Source organism: Marmota marmota, unplaced genomic scaffold (genome assembly GCF_001458135.2).
Source record: "Marmota marmota marmota unplaced genomic scaffold, marMar, whole genome shotgun sequence".
NCBI lineage: Eukaryota > Metazoa > Chordata > Mammalia > Rodentia > Sciuridae > Marmota > Marmota marmota.
This window is the reverse complement of record NW_026000005.1, coordinates 12,430,780-12,444,553: the sequence shown is the minus strand read 5'-3', so window position 1 is coordinate 12,444,553 and position 13,774 is coordinate 12,430,780. Positions and strand designations below refer to the sequence as shown.

Sequence of the window (13,774 nt, the reverse complement as noted above, 5' to 3'; positions counted from 1 at the left end):
GGGGGGAGAGAAAGGGAGAGAGAAGGGAAACTATGGAAATGGAAGGAGACCCTCATTGTTACACAAAGTTACATATAAGAGTTTGTGAGGGGAAAGGGGGAAAAAAAAAAAACAAGGGAGAGAATTAAAACAACAGCAGATGGGGTAGAGAGGGAAGATGAGAGGGAAGGGGAGGGGGGATAGTAGGGGATAGGAAAGGTAGCAGAATACAACAGTCACTAATATGGTATTATGTAAAAATGTGGATGTGTAACCGATGTGATTCTGCAACTTGTATTTGGGGTAAAAAATGGGAGTTCATAACCCACTTGAATCAAATGTATGGAAGATGATATGTCATGAGCTGTGTAATGTTTTGAACAACCAATAAAAAATAAATTAAAAAAAAAGAAAGAATGACTGGAGTTATTGAGAATGAGTTTCATAGACCCTAGTAGCTCTGTATTGTTCCTGGAAGGTAATTTTGGCATTGATCCTCATGAGACCTATATGAACTTAGAGATGTGAAAGCATTGTCTAAATTTAGAAAGAAACAGAGATGAAATGGGTTTAAAATGCCAGACTTATAACAACAACAAAAAGCATTTCTATTTTTTTTTTTTTGGAAGAAAAAAATAACCTCTATAGGAAATTATGAGGAAGACAATCTAAAAAGAAATGAAAATGCACAGCCTACCTAGCTACTATGTTCTCTTCCACTGACCTGTTGTGGTAAAACTCTAGGAAGTACCTGGGATTTACATAGACTCTCTGTCTCACCAGTCTAAGTATTTTCATCTCTAGACCATTGTATTGTTTTCATTATTTCATACTGCCTAATAAATCACCGTAATGTACTGGCTTAAAATATTTATTATCTGCAGTACCACATGATCAGTGAAGAATGGCGAATTTCTGTCAGAATAACTCACCCCCATTGATTTTACATGAAACCAAGCCTTGCGTTTCATTGTATGGCTCTGGAGGGGAAAAAAGAAAAAAGTAAAAAGTTCATTCCTTCCCTATTTCTGTATTCCTCTTTGCCAATACCACTGCCAAAGAACATAGGATGTTTCCTAAGGAAATTTTTCCAACTTCCACCACTATCACAAAAAAAAGTATATCGTGTTACTCGAGGAGCAATCTTCTTCCCTACACAGGTAGCAACTCACTGTTAAAGCCAGTTACATCAATATTTGCCCACTGTAGCCATGTCTAAAAGAATGAACTAGGTCTTCATTTCCCCAAAATTCAACAAGTTAAAAATGTTTAAAAATGTAGGATAGAAAAAAAATCTAGAGATGATATATGTTTTATCATTTAAATGTCTTCTTGAGTTTTGGAAAACATTTTTTGTCAAATTTTGGAGTACACAGTGGAGTTACAGTAAGTACTATGTACTTTACTTGTTCTTATCAATACATAAAATTTTTAATATTTCTAATATGTCTATGTCAGTCTTTAAGAGATGAGCATAAGTTGTAGCTGGAATCCAAGGCAAGATTTGTTCAGTACTGAACTTATGAAGAGACAGGGGAATACACTTCAAGCACAACATTTTATCAACAATTTTCTAATTAGTGCACTGCCAAGAAAGTACCACTTCTGGGTATGGTATAGCTCACTGTTGGGGACATTTGCTGTTTAGAGGGAAAGATGTCTTGGCTGGATCACATATCAAAATACATTTTGATATACAGAATTAAAAATTAAATATAAAAAATTTAAAAATCAAATACTTAAAAAATTATAAAACACCTGAAAAAATATGGTAGGGAGGTATATGCATAATGGTTAGTTACTTCACTAGATAATTTTAATTTAATTAATTTCCATTTTTTATTTTTAATTTCCAAATAATAAACAATGTATTGAGAATATATATTTTTAAAAATTTACTATACAAAATGTTACATGTAATGTTTTTACAAATATTTTTCTTTGGTAATAAATATATTAAAATAATGAGGAAAGAGCATGAACAGGTTTTTAAAAACAAATACTAATGATGAATTTACACATAGAAAAATACAGTTGCCTCTCTGCATCTAAATGTTCTGTATCCATTGATTCAACCAACCTCGACTGAAAATATATATTTTTAAATTATGGTTATACAAGTGCAGATCATTTTGCCTTAGCATTATTCTTTAAGCCATAGCATATAACAACTATTTACCTAGTATTTATGTTGAATTAGCAAAATAAGAAATCTAGAGATGATTTAAGCTATATGAGAGAATGTGCAAGGTAGTATTAAAAAAACACACCATTTTATATAAGGTATTTGTATATCAGTAGATTTTTGGTCCTAAAACCAAATTCCTCCATATACCAAGAGACAACTTTATTTTCTTCTTACTAATTAATAACTGAAGAATTTTAAGTCTTAAAAACATTGTTCAACTATTTTATTCCTAAAATTAAAACATTCAATTGTAATAAAGATGGGAGGATAATAGCAGTCTCCAATATATATGTGCCATATATATAAACCGGTAATTTTTCTTGAAAGCAGTCTGGCAATAGAGACAAGAACTTTACTATAAAAGTCGATCCTTCAACTCAATAATCTTTCTTACAGGAATCTAGCTAAAGGCACCAGAGCCTTTTATGTACCAGAATGCTCATCTTTATGGTGTTTAGTATCAAATTTTCTAATACAAAAGGAATAGTTTATAAAGTGGCATACTAATGATAGAATATTATGTGATTATTTAAAATCATAATTTAAAGCAACAATTCAAAATTTAAAATAATGCTTTCAATATGTAAAAAAAAATCAAAACTACCAAGATACATGAGTATATAAAATTGTCTCAATTTATATGAAAAATAACATATAATTGGAAAAGCCAATATTTTAAGAGACTGCTTAAGTGATTAAATTATAAACAGTATTTGTATTTTTCTTTATATTTCACCCCATTTTCTAAAATTAGTGTGTATTACTCTTATTGCCAACAAAAAAATAAAACCAAGGTATCAATTATGTATTTATTGATAGAAAAAGACTTCGAGTAGAAAGATGATTTTCTGGGATAATTTGGAAAACTGAGAGTCAGACGCTGCATAAGCAAAGTACATGATTGCCTCTCGTAAGACTTAAAATTTACCAAGAACAAATCCTTACAATGACCACTTCCATTTCTCTTTTGATCCTGCTATTGTTGTTAGGAGACAAATCTTTACTGGTCTCTCATGTTTCTTCTTGTCTTTATCCTATGTTTATTTAATGAACCATGTGGAATATATGGTGTCTTTCTCTAAAGCAAGGGGTAAACATACTTATCACCCATGATATAAGATTCAAGTTCACTCAGTTCTGGATTCCTTCTCCCTCCCCCTATAACACCTGGCCCTTTAAACATCCCTGTGAGAATTAGAATGAATATATGGCTATTAATATTCCCATAATAAAGAATCCTTTATCTCTGACCCTCAAGTCTCATATCTTTTGCTAGCATCCATGAAAATGTGACAGGCATTCTTGTTAGCCTGCAAGTAGGATAAAGTCTCAAATCCTTTGCAACAATTATCTGATTAGAGGTTAATTTCTTTGGATGTACAAGTTTGTTTTCTATTAAAATGAACATACATTCAGGAGGGATGGTTCTTAAGCTTTAATCAATCATTTGTAATTTATTATGTAAAAGAACTTATATGATACTTTGTTATAAATGAGTTTAGACAGAGAAGAATAGCAACATGTATCCTTAGCAATTAAACTTAGCAGATAATGATACAAACAAAACAGAAAAGTAGAGCCTTATGAAAGGGAAATAAGAAGAAGATAATCAATGAATAGTGTGACCATGTAATTTATCATCACTTTTGAGTATGAAAGAGTGTTATTAAACAGCATACAGAAAGAGGCAAAAACACTGAAGTAGGGTATATAGGCTCTACTTTGCCAATGGCAGAACTGCTTGGTTCTTCCTAATTTCCCACACCGGGAGGTCCTATACCCTGACCCCAAAGAGCATCTCCAACAGTGTGACAGCACAGGGCTAAGCTCAGCAATGCTAATCCTTGTCAAGGGTGGAGATTTCAGTGGCATAGCACAGTCTGGGGAGACTGTTTCTTGTATTCCTTGATAGGATATTTTGGTACTGGCTGCAGTTTGGATTTTTTTTTTTTTTAAGGAGAAAATAATGTGTTTTCAGTAAAAGATTTTCCCCAGTGCCAAATTTTACAGGAAAAGTAGTAGAGTCTATGTCAAGCAAGTTCAGTTCCGCTTGTGTCTTCAGAGATGAAACGCTTTCAATAGCATGCAGCCCGCAGCTGGCAGCCACACATGCCATGCCACAATGACAAGAAGCTTGGCATCCGAGGGGAGTAATGTCAGACTTGATCTCCATGTCAGTACTCTTGCAGTTAGCCTCTCTAACCTTCCCAGTTCAGCTGTTGTCTAAAAGAGGGGGAGAAATCAATATATGAATTGAATGATGTTTTTCTCAAAAATTCTCCAAAAACTAAGACTCAAGTGACAAAAGAGTTAAAAAAAAAAGTGGCTGATTCAAATGCTTTGTATCGTACTAAGTGATAACAAGAAAATAAAAAGGGAACAACACATTTGAGGACTTACAAATTTTAATTCTTGAAATTCCACAGGTACTTGACCTCTTTGTAATCTCCAAATTAGAGAAACATTCTCCAACACTTCTAAGAGAATTCTGTACTTCAAAAAAACCAAGTAAAATCAAATTCAATCCTAATGAAAATGACCTCTGTTTGAGTAAGGAAATATCAGCTCATGGTGCCAGAGTCAATTAAGGCTTGTTGAAAATATCCTTGTGTTTATGTGGTATCACTTTAACTGTCGTGCTCTCTCTGCATTAATCTTGGGTAAAGCCATTTATTATGCTGGGTTGCCCTGACCCACACTGATGTTAGCTAGCTCTAGTTTCACTTCTCTGCTTGAAGAAAAAGGGCAGACGGATAAGAAAGTAGGAAAAGCTCCCGGATTCTTCCATGGTGTGCAAATCCACTTAACACAATTAGAATGCCCAATTAATCTTAGCAACATGAGTGATGAATCATTTCTCCAGGTGTCTCTTCAAAAGAGAGTAAATTTAGTTCCAACATTTCATTATTGTTTTAAACCAACTGTAATTTTGAAGATTAATGGGGAAGCAAATAATTGAACCCAAATATATATTCAAAAACAGTTTCACCCCAGGTATCAACATAACAGAACACTCACTACCCTGGATGCCAATTTTTCTAGGTAATACAAGGAACAATGACTAAATTCCATCATTTGTGTCACTTTTTGTATCTTGATTTGATGGTATCTCCTGCCATCTACTGATAGATAAAAAAGATAAAAACAACTTTTCTGAATCATTTGGCAATTACTCCATACATGATCAATTGCCATCTTTTGTTTGAATATGAAAACCATCCAATACATCACGGTTTTTCCATCCAGAAAACAGCAGTAGGTTTGCTTCTAGTATTGAAAACCTTTGGTTGGCTTCACAACATTTTACACTTTGAAAGCATTATGGTATACAAAAAAATACTGCTGGATTTGGAGTCACAGACTCTGGATTCTCGTGCCAGCTCATCCAAGGACACAGAATCTTATTCTGAGCTTAGATTTCTTTTCCTAAAATAAAAGTGTTGGGGTGGGGGGGACACTTCCTCCCACCTACAAGATGATCTAAGTTTTACAGAGCATTTGAATTCTTGATAAACTCAGTTCCAAAGAACAGGTCATTCATCATTTTACATATAGCTCAATTAAAAAGTCAGAGTCCCTCACTGCCCTCTGCAGAAGGCTGCTCTCCATTTTGTCTGTCACCTCTAAACACTGCACATCCAGCCTGTCCCCAGTGTGCAGCCTCTTCAGGAGCTGTCTGCTGCTTCTCTGCCCATTGACACAGACATCTTCACTGTGAAAGACTCTGCATTCACACAAAAAGTTCACATGGGAATAGTGATTAAGCTGCTGAATTTAAATGATTTCTCCAGCTACACTGCAGCTGACCCCAGCTCCCAATTGGGAGATAGACATATTTGATTCGTTTTCTAACCTTTGAAGAACAGTCAGTCCAATGACTCTTTACTTATCTGAGGGTCACTTATCTGGTAACTTCAAATATCTAGGACACCACCGAGAACCAAAGATGGCCAAGAAAAGGCCTTGGAGAAGCATTTCTAAAGGTCTCTAGCAGAAATGCATGTCACCAAACTCATTCACTGAAGTTCATGCACTTGACTTCAGAGAGTTTTTTCTGCTTCCTTCAAAGACATATATAATCAATATAAATAAATTTCCAAGCCTAGCCATGCTGATTTTTTAGCCATTGCTATTTAGAGGTAGCAAATTAGACATGGGGACAGTCTATTAGAGGCAGGGTCAGCAGCTATGAGAGGTGACATCTGAGCATCTGATGATAAATAGAAAAATGAAAGTGTGTATTATTGTAACAAAATCTTCTAAGAAAGCAAATTGTGTAATTCAGTTAAGAAAAATTAGTATTAAAATTTGCCAAAGTAAAAGTAGTCAGAAGCCTTAAAGGTGTCAGTTCTAGATAAGAAAAATTCACTATGTAGACTTTCTCAATTCTAAATTATTTTAGAAAGATTAAATATTCCTTAAAAAAAAAAAAATAAGCCAGAGGTGGGAGGGCTGAGACAACTGGATTCTTCTTTGGCCAAAGTTTTCAATGACCAGTTACTTAAAAGTTGTTGATTATCCAGGGATATGTCCCAGTTTGCTCCCTTACCCCATGCCCCCAATTCATGGTATATAGTGTATGCAACATTAATTTTCCTTGATTGTTCAAGTTCTTCCTATTGACCTCATTGGTCAATACCATGATGCCCTCAGGGCTGATAAAGTAGCAGGGCCCTCTACAGAATTGCCCCTGGCCTGAACACTGTTGCAATACCTTTGTCTCTTTTTTTCTGGTCTGTCACATCAATTTCAAGCTTGCCAAGTGGCTGGGATTCACAATTTTGAATGCAGTCTTCTTCCTTCAGGGATTTACCTGATAACTAAGTTATTCGCCTAAGTCCTCAGCAAAACATTCTCTCCTTCTCTACTTTTCTAATTCTAGTAAAGTTTGAAAAGTCCTGCTAGGCAGACCAGGTAAGTCTCTCTCACACTTGACCTTAGTTTTCTCCATTAGTACTGTCATGTGAAGCAAAGTGTGTCAGAAGAACAATAACGTGTAACAGATTGCAAGAAAAAATAGGAATATGTTTCTGCCTCCCTCGGATTTGCCCTTTTACTGTTATGCACCGGGGTGTGAAGAAGCACAGCTTGGGAGGAATTTGGCCTGCTCTGTAAAGGTCATAAAAGTTTCCAACAGAAAATGATGACTCATGTTCCATACATCCTGATATTTCAGAGTGTTCAGGAAAGAATGCAATCTAGTCCAACACACCCTTTCTTTCCATCGTTTTCTTGCCAGCTCACAGTACTTGTGAATTTCACTACAAAGGGAAGTTCAACAGCCAAGGTGAGGGAAATTGCTCCTGTGAACAAAAGTTCAAACGAAGGGCAACAGGAGGCAGGCCTCTCCGCACCCTGTGTTTACCAAAGAGGCAGGTTCCATCCAAACACACAGATCTTTCTCGTACAAATATGCTGCTCAGTGTTTTGGCATCTTTCAAAGCAAAGTTTTAGAGCCTGCTTTTCCTCCCCAGTACTGTACACACACATATGCACGCACACACAAACACCAGCTTTGAAATCGCATGGTATTGTCTCAGAACTTGAAACACATCCAGCATTTGACCTTAACTTTCCAACACCACAGGAAGCAGGAATTCTCACACCCTAAGGCCTCTAGTTAAATGAGCCCACAGAAATATCTCCCCAGAAGATGCTTAATTGTACATACTGCATACATACAATTTTCCCTTTTCACCTAAAATATACAAGGCCACACATTCAAATCTTGATAGAAACTCCTCGTCCAACAATCAAGCAATATGGCTACATAAACACACAACTTGTGAGATCAATTTACCATCTGTATGTGAGTCTAGGAAACATGAACTAAAGGGCATTTTCTTTGCAGAGCTGTTGGGAAACAATCAGCTCCAACTTTTCCCTATCCTTGTGTAGGGAGAGCCAAGGGTTGGCCAAGTTTCACCCAGTCCTTATCCCTCAGCTGGGAACAGGCAAGGATTATCAATGGAGGGAACCACCAAGATGACATGTAATGTGAGAGGCACAGTCTCTCCAAAGAAAAATGAGGGTGCTGTTATCAGAGGAAACAAGAATGAATTCTGGATAGGCAAAATCCACAGGTTAGCTCCAAAGCAATAAGGTGACATAATGCCAAAGCACAGATAGATCTTTGCAAGTTGGTCAGACTACAAAGAGGATCCATGAATAATTGGCTGATGTAAGCTTTTCTTCATATAGTATTATGTACCCCAAAGAGGAATAAAATAAAGTAAAAGTGGATGTAACACCAACTTTGTTAAGACCATGCAATAATTCATCTGACTCAATTACATTATGCCATTAAGAGATGGAAAAAAAGAAAAGAGAGAAATCTTTCAGGCTTCTATCAATCCTCTTTCCAAATGTAAAATTGAACAAGAAACTTCTAATTCAGGAAATTATGAAAGCTGGGTGTGTAGCCCAGTGGTAGAGCATTTGCCCAGCATGTGTGAGACCCTGGCTTAGATCCCTAGCACTGAAAAAAAAAAAAAAAAGAAAGAAAGAAAGAAAGAAAAGAAAAGGAACGATGAAATTATAGGAATTTGAATTGGAAGGAATCTTTATGGGTCTGGCTCAACTACTTACTCAGTGCTGGAATTTGCTCTCTCTGCAAGATCTTGTAGTTTTTGCTTACATACATATATTTCATCATTGCACAGTTCTAATAAGCAGAATGATCTTCTTTATGTTGAATAAAAATCTGTTTGCTCTTGAATCCACATATTGACTCTAGTTTGGCTGATTGGAAAAACTACAAGCAAAAGGAAGAAATTATCCACATTTTCATCTGACACTTTTCAAGCTTTTGAATCAAGGCTACTCCCTCCTCTAATAATAATAACAACAATAATAGTCGATCCTTTTAGGATGAATATCTCCAGTTTCTTTTAAGTTTCCAATGGCATTTTCTACCTCTTCATCACTCTTTTAGCCTCTTCTATGCAGGTACTAGTTATACAGACACAAATGCAATTAAGTTTCCTCCTACCTTGTTACAGAAAAGATTTCCGGTGGCTGAATTCCAGTTTTTCAATACCCCTTTAAGAAATATGATACCCAAAATGAAACACAACACTCCAGAGTCAGAAAGCAAATGTACTGCACTCAGCACACTTCACACATAGGCTACCATATGTCACTAAGTGTTTCGGGATCTGCCGTCATTGAGGAGGAAGTACAAGACTGCAGGGGAGTCAAGACAGAGTCCTGGGTTGTGTTCCAGTATCATTCAGTGTGAAATAGACCCTAAATAAGGAAAACAACAGATGTAATGTGCTGCTTTTCATACAAAACTCTTCCAACATGGGAATATCTTATCATAGTCACAATCTAATGTTGCCTTACACCCTCTAGGGGAAATTCCCTGGGGATGTGTTAGAAGAGGAAACTGCCTTGAAAGAATTTTTTCAGGCACATTAGAGATGACAGAAATCAGTTCTGATGTCAGGACTGGGTAGGTGTAGGATCTAATGAGGAACACAGACCAGGTGCACTCAATGAGCCCTCACAGCTTGTGTTAAAAAACCACCTCCTAGATGCTCCTGGCACTGAGAATTTTCCCTACCTCTAATCTGGGAGTAAGAAGGGAAAATGAGGATCGGGGAGATAGGAGGTTGTAATAGGAAGCAGATTTTTTAATGGGATCTCAAAAGCACATTTCGCAAGTTCAGTGCATTCCCCATGCCTGCTAGAACAAACAACATATAGGAGCCTCTTTTGATTTGCAGTTGATTGTAAACTGTCTGGCTCCATGTGATTTTACAACTGTTTCAGCTAATTCAGAGATTTAAAAACCCAGCCCAGGGAGCATCTTGTGCATTTATGAAGCATCTGAGAGATTACGGGTACTGAAGCTAGGGAATACTTTACATATCCCCAACCCACAACGCACATTCTTCTATTCCATAGGCACAAACACACAGGACGTGGATCAGCATGGAGTGTGTGTATATGAGTGTGTGGGTGTGTGTATGTGTGTGTGTGTGTGTGTGTGTGATAATAGTCTTTTCTTAAATCCAAGCTTAATTATTTACTTTCCAAATCTCTTAAGCAGTGACAATCAATTCTCCATACTTTGTCTAAAGCCTACTCCTGTGAACTTCTTATCCCTACCTTTGAAAACAATGATATACTATTTAACTACTGGCAGAAATGGAACTGTGAAGTTTGGGAGGATCCCAAACTGTTGTTTTATTTTATTTTAGTTGCTTTATTTTTTTTTTCATTATTTTGTCTTTATCTCTTGATTTGGAGTCTGCGGTTGCTGAACTGGACCGGCTGGTGATTCTGGCTAGCATTGACTATATGCATTGCTTCAATTGGGATTGTAGTATTTTTTCCTTTGGTGGCTCAGTCCATCTCCACATGAAAGGTGTGTCACACCAGCATTCTTCAGAAGCATGGAAGGTGTCCCTCGTGTGTATTTAAGAGACGCCTGCCAAAGTCCCTCCAGTTTGAAAAGCCAATGTGACATATTTTGACTTTGTTGGAAGAGTCTCTACTTCCTATACAACAGTAACTGCTATATCCCAAAGGCAAAAATACAGGAATATATGTAGAATATAAGTAAATATATAAATTCACATGTATTTTTATGCATGTTTGATAAATGGGAAATACATCTATCCTAAGGACAGGGATATTTATTTGTTTGGCTATCTTCTTGGCCAGGTTATCCCAAGTGTCATACCTAGAACAGGGCCTAGCACATGTTGAATAATTGATATGGTTGAGAATCACTGATCCAAGTTCAACTCCAAGAAGTTATTATTCCTGGACCCACTATCCACCTGATTAATGTTAGAAAGTAAACAATCCCATGCTGGCAAATAACAGCACACAGAATAATGTGATAATGGATATCAAATGAGAAGCCCCAGTAGAAGATAATATTTGGATTATGATGCTGCTTTGCTCCTCACAAAATCATTTTTTATGTCTTTTTATATTATATTATAAAATGAGTTTACAAAGAAAAGGCTGGAAGTCCTGATCATCAGGCGTTTTCTTTTTTGTGTGTACTAGGAATTTAACGCCTTAATAACTTCTAACTCAAAGTCAGTACAAGTTGTTGAAACAAGGACTAGGAGAAATGAATGGAGTCCAGATGCCAAGGAAAATCTCTAGTGAGGAGGGTTGGGAAGCTGGTTTGTTGAGGACCCGATGTAACCAGGAATGTGAGACCAAAGCTGAAGGATACAGGTGTGGTGGCCAGAAACCAGCAGAGCAGAAGGGCTGCAATCAGGTCAGGCAAAGAGGGAAAGTCCAGAGGAAGAGGACACCAGCTTCACTACTGCCCACCCTGAGGGATGGAAAAGAGAGGGGACAAGGCCCTTTAGCAGGCATGCTTGGACAAATAGCAGGCCTAGCTGATGGATAAACCAGGATTGTTCTCAGGAATATCCTACAAGCAAGAATTAGCATTGGTTTTCTAATCATACAACCTTAATAAATTATTTCTGATAGATATGTTAATAATGATAAGAAGAATAACTCTAAGGTGTTCACAATCTCCTCAAAAATAAGTGACATTTTTTCCTCAGGAATTTCCCAAACTTCATTTTATAGTTTGTACATAAGCAAAAACTCTAGCTTCAATAATTTAGCCATGCTCATTGTGATCAATAATAGTAAAAACCAGTCCTAATCTGGGTCACATACATGTAAGATTCTACTAGTTTCCTACTTGGTTTGAGAGTTTTGCAAAATGTGTATAATTAATCGTGCACATTTGAAAATGATACAAATGTTTGTTAGGGGCTTCAATGTTTTTTTATACAGACTCACAGGTCAAAGACTTAGATCCCTCAGTGAAATATCACTTATCCTTCATTCCATATTAACTTTAAGGATTAGTGTGTTTGGGTCTAATCTAATACCAACCACACTTAAACTGCTGAGCCCTGATGAGCAAGCCAGAATAAATGTGTGAGTCACTTTAAAAAAAAAAAAAAAGGGAACTGCTCAGGTACATCAGAATCAACATTATCTCGACTTTAGAAGTGTTAAAAACCAGCTCTGAGGCAGAGAGTCCTGCCAGAGTCAAGATAACATGAAGAGATTCTCACGTATGTGGAGCTGTGAGAAGAATGGAGACGAGCCAGCTTCTGTCATTCAGTATGTAATTCCAAGGGGCAGAACTAGAGCCCCTGGGACTGACTCCTCAGACCTTTCCCAGGAAAATCTAATGTCACTAACAGAGTCTGCACATATGGGAACCTGGAATCACTCCCAAAAGAAATTACATTGGAAATTCGTTGTTTCCAAGTCATCCCAAAGGAAGATGGAAGCTAGACCTTCCAATCCAAAATATCCACAAGTGACAAAACAGAATTCAATGGGTCGAGCTTTTTCCCCTCACAACCTTAATGCCATTAGATATATATTAAAATGTTTTTTTTAAGTTTAAATTCAACCAAATTAATATCTACTATTTTGACTGCTTTTATTTAATAGTTGTAGAGTAAATGTTGAGGGTGAAGATTATGCTATTATACTGACATATTGTCAGAGATATGAACACGAGGAAGGAGTATAGGGCTACCTCCATAGGGTCCCAAGAAGCAGGGCCAAGGGTTTTACTCTGGCCCAATCTCTCAGATCATTGATTGCATGAAATATGGCAAGTCCTCTAATGACTTCTTGACTGTTCCCTCATTTATAAAATGAAGGGCTGACAATAATTATCATGGTGACAATAATAATAAAGGTAGCAATAACAATAGCTAACTAGGAAAGTTTATTAGTTGAACCTTGGTTTAACCCTCTCAATGCCCCTATGGTTTAAATATGATAATTATTATTTCAGTTTTACAGTTGAGAAAACTGAGGTTTAGTATAATTTCCTCAGCGGTAGAGGCAAACTTACTGTGAAGTTAAGGCTCTGAAATTTCAGAGCCCTGTCTTTGAATAGACCCCCTTCTAAGATTCTGTACCTAATTTTGTATTCTCTATCTTAAAGAGGATTTCTCAAATTGTATAAGTTCCAGGAGCCATAGAATTTGGATTTGTGCCTGATATGGACACAAGGCAGAGTTAAAATTCAAAGGCAGATGATCCAAATCCAAAGCCTGAAACTACTCTCCTTAACTGGCTTCCTTTGGAAGTTTTCTTTGTTTTTCATAATGTCCCGGTCTGTTTGTGTCCCCTCAAAATTCATACATTAAAACCCTAACCCTCAAAGTAACCATATTTTGGTTGGATCTAAGAGATAATTTAGGTTAACTGAGGTCCCATCATTTAACCCTAAGGAGCCCTAATTTATTTATTTATTTATTTATTTATTTTTACATTTTGGATATTGACTTTAATATCATCTACATTGTTTTACCTGTGAAGAATTTTGCTTAAAGGAAAAGTCTGTTGATTACTTTTTTTTTTTGATTTCTTTTTTTTTAATTTTTTATTGTTGGTTGTTCAAAACATTACAAATTTCTTGAAATATCATATTCCACACTTTGATTCAAGTGGGTTATGAACTCCCACCTTCACCCCATACACAGATTGCAGAATCACATCAGTTACACATCTATTGATTTACATATTGCCATACTAGTGTCTGTTGTGCTCCGCTGCCTTTCCCATCCTCCACCCTCCCTCCTCCCC

General features: G+C 36.5%; 1 long non-coding RNA gene across 2 annotated transcripts in view; it reads right to left on the bottom strand.

Annotated features, from left to right (window-relative positions):
• LOC125618162 overlaps positions 1-13,774 on the bottom strand; it is a 61,876-nt gene that overhangs the window by 39,671 nt on the left and 8,431 nt on the right. The window contains exons 1-2 of one of the 2 annotated variants that reach the window (XR_007349415.1): positions 9,159-9,667; positions 8,756-8,921 (exon numbers count right to left, since the gene is read on the bottom strand). This is a non-coding gene — a long non-coding RNA (uncharacterized LOC125618162). Of the gene's footprint in view, positions 1-8,755; positions 8,922-9,158; positions 9,668-13,774 lie in introns of those variants that run through there. The other variant, XR_007349416.1, reaches the window with a different exon arrangement.